Consider the following 3,985-nt stretch of genomic DNA (forward strand, 5'->3'; position numbering starts at 1 on the left):
TGAGTTCGTTGCTTGAAAAGTTATTGCAAGACATGGGCAGATGAAGAGTGCCTGCACCATAATGGTAATTACATTGAACATTTACGTTGACGTTGATGTGTACCAAACAGATTAGAGGTTGTAATTTGAGGCCCAAATTCCAAGACTAATCGCAAGACTGTGCTTTGAAATATTCTGTTGCTCCCCCTACTTGACTGGTATGCTAGGTGATATCTCAGTAGAAGAAAATTTATTGAATTAGGGATAGCGAGAGATGGCTAGCGATGTGGCTTAGTTCTGGGCTAGACGCCCTTGTTTAATTGGCAACATTATTACATTGAATGTTGCCAGATTAAATTGTTGCTGGTGATTTTGCGAACTCTATTAATGATATATTAAAATATAAATGGAAAAGTTTCATTTTGACACATTCCTTACCCTAAAATTTTTGTATTTGGAGCCTATTAATATATTATAGTGATAATACAATTAATTTTAGTGTTAAATACGAAAACTTTTAGGCTGAAAGAACAACTCGCGTAGTTTGATCTTATTTTATTATTTCAGTTAAGGGTTATCTATAGTTACCCAAAAAACCTATTGTTTTCGATTAATTCCACGTTAAATATGGTTATGAAATTACTAGTGTTATTTCAGTTTATTAAACGAGTTTGAACAAGAAATTCTCCTTAACTGCAAACTTTAGAGGAGTGACTGTTTGACTCTTGCGGAACAATCACCGTTTTGCCCCAAAACTTTTATATAGCGCCCCTTTTCAATGGCTTTCTTTTCAAAATGGGAAAAATGCTTTTAAATGACAATTTAATTAATGTTAAGAATTAAACAGGAAAGTGGAGGCTGGGTGAAAGATAAGTGTGGTTTTAATTTTAATTTGTTAGATTAATTAGAAGATATCCATGAATTTACCCAAAGCACGAATCTTTCACACTAATTATACTTGATTGAGTTTAATTTAACGGCTTATCTTGTTTATCTATTGTGGATTTAGTTTAGTTCAATAAAATATTAAATTTAATTGCAATTGCCCTAAAATTTTAATGTATGCGCTTTTGATATATATTAATGATGAATTAAATTAATTCGAAAGTGAAATAGGAAACATCTCTGTGTGGCTGTGCGAGAAACTTGTGATGCTTTAATCTTAATTTGAGCGCGGTTCGTGAGAGTGGATTAAGCTTAAAATTTATTTGAATTTTTTACCCTAATTGCAATGTTTAGTGCAGTTTAATATTTTTGCCATATATTCATCATTATGGTACCCTAAACTTTTGAATTTCGCGGCAATTAATGTACTTTAAAGATAGTTTAAATTAACTTAAGTGTGAAATAGAAAATATTGGGCTTTACCAATGGCTTGGGTAGTTTAATCATAATTAAACCGTTTATTTAAAACTTATTTGAGCTTTTATCTAAAAATGTATATTTGGTTTAATTTCACGTTAATTATATTAATTTCAGTTAAAATTAACGTAGGATTGTGTTTTGGCAGTGTACATTAAGGTTTTAAAATGAGTTTAAATGTATGCTTCACCTTAATTGCAATATTTAGGGGAGTTTTCGATTCTCATTTTACGCTAAACTTTGGAATTTTGCGCCTATTAATGTACTTTGGAGATAATTTAAATTAGCTTAAGTGTGAAAGAGAAAACATGGGGCTTTACCAACGGCTTGGGTAGATACAATCTTAATCAGAAACATAATTTAAGAGTTATCTGAGTTTTCATCCAATAAAGGAAATTTGGGTTTTAATTTCACGTTAATTACATTTAATTACGTTGAAATTAACTTGCCGTCTCATTAAGCTTATAAAATGACTCTCAACAACTTATTCTAATGTTTAGAGGAGTTTTTGATTATTTCCAACACGTTGCGTTCAATTTTTATCATATCCTGTGCTAGGTTTGTGGTAAAGATTATCTATACAATATGTTAATGAATGATGTTATTCTACAGTTTAGCTTAAATACCAGTAATTAAATCAAATACCTATACAATTCATAGCAATTTAAACCATTAAACAAACGGCATGTGGACTGTGGAAATAGCAAACAACGTAACCCTCCGTTTCTAACGTGGTTAAGTTGAGTGAATCTGTGATGTAAACCTGAAAATTATTTCACTAGTTAAATTATATAACGATACTGTCCTCATGGATTAACCAGTACCAGTGTTGCTTATGAATTAAACAATCCACTGTTGGTAACAAATAGTTTGTAAAATGATAACGTAACATCACAGTATGACTGATTCAATAGGATCAAAATTGTTTTAACGAATAATCTGGTCCTCTACATTGGTTTAGTTTCAGGAATTATATCACACACCTTCACAATTAGTAGCATTTTAGTGAGATTAACAAATAATGAAACTGTGTATACCTGTCCTTGAATAAAATGCGCTAACGTTAACACCACTCTTATAACTGCCGTAGGGAAAACACATTGAACATTTTGTCATCTTTCCTGTAATATTTTGAAGTTGAATTCTTCACAGGGTGAAAACACTACCGTTGATTTCTAAACCATAATAATTTGGATATATATGCCATTTTTTACTTAAAACTAGAAGCGCCAACAAACAGTCATGATGAATACAGTACTAAGAATTTAAGTAGCGTAAAACCTAGGTATTAGGGTAAGGATTTGTAGCATAAATCGAAGCAGACTGCGTATTTTTGTAATTCCAATCCAAAACAGTGCTGGAAATTAGCTTTCTTTTAATCTTTAAAAGGAAAGACACTATAAACACTATATTACATAGGATTGTATCCCCCCAGCCAAAATCCCCCCATTTAACCCAATGCGACAAAATCCCCCCAATGTAGGACAAAATCCCCCCAAATCATTATAACAAGATAAAATCCCCCAAAATCATTATAACAAGACAAAATCCCCCCAAATCATTATAACAAGACAAAATCCCCCAAATCATTATAAGAAGACAAAATCCCCCAACGAAAATTCTCTGAGAAATATGTAACAGAAGTTTCAAATATAAGTAGTTTGTTTTATTTCACATTTTTTGGCGACACAGCTTAGAAAATTTTCCAAGTTTACAAGCCCTTTATCATATTTCACGCACATATTCTTTAGAATATCGTACTTTCACATCATAACCAAATACCTCTTTTAAGGCAGAAAATACAGCTTTCTCAAAATAAATTACAACGGTTTGGGGAGAAAGAATTATATTACGATCCCGGCAAATTTTATCTAAGGCAAAGAACAATTCACAATATGTTTTAGCATTTTTTTCTCTAATAAGGCATACACCGCGGCTATTGATCTACCTCCCAATCTTACATGAATAACATAAATTTGCAAAAAACCATCCGGGACTTTTTAAAATGTACCATCCATAAACCATTTCGAACAATCACTTAAGTACTTTAAACATTCAGGGACCGAAATTCTATTGAACTGGAAGAAGACATACTGTGTAGTTTTGCATTAAATATATTTTTAATTAATAGGAAAATATTTTGGAAAATGTGGCAGCTAATTAGTAGGAGAATGTTTTGGAAAAGGTTGCAGCTAATTAATAGGAGAATGTTTTGGAAAAGGTTGCAGCTAATTAACAGGAGAATATTTTGGAAAAGGTGGCAGCTAATTAATAGGAGAATATTTTGGAAAAGGTGGCAGCTAATTAATAGGAGAATGTTTTGGAAAAGGTGGTAGCTAATTAAAAGGAGAATATTTTGGAAAAGGTGGTAGCTATTTAAAAGGAGAATATTTTGGAAAATGTGGCAGCTAATTAGTAGGAGAATATTTTGGAAAATGTGGCAGCTAATTAGTAGGAGAATGTTTTGGAAAATGTGGCAGCTAATTAGTAAGAGAATGTTTTGGAAAAGGTTGCAGCTATTTAAAAGGAGAATATTTTGGAAAAGGTGGCAGCTAATTAATAGGAGAATATTTTGGAAAAGGTGGCAGCTAATTAATAGGAAAAACTATTGGAAAAGGTGGCAGCTAATTAATTGGAAAAACTT

Source organism: Phalangium opilio, unplaced genomic scaffold (assembly GCF_054372755.1).
Source record: "Phalangium opilio isolate 3A_F unplaced genomic scaffold, DU_Popi_V2 ptg000092l_1, whole genome shotgun sequence".
In the NCBI taxonomy this organism is placed as follows: domain Eukaryota; kingdom Metazoa; phylum Arthropoda; class Arachnida; order Opiliones; family Phalangiidae; genus Phalangium; species Phalangium opilio.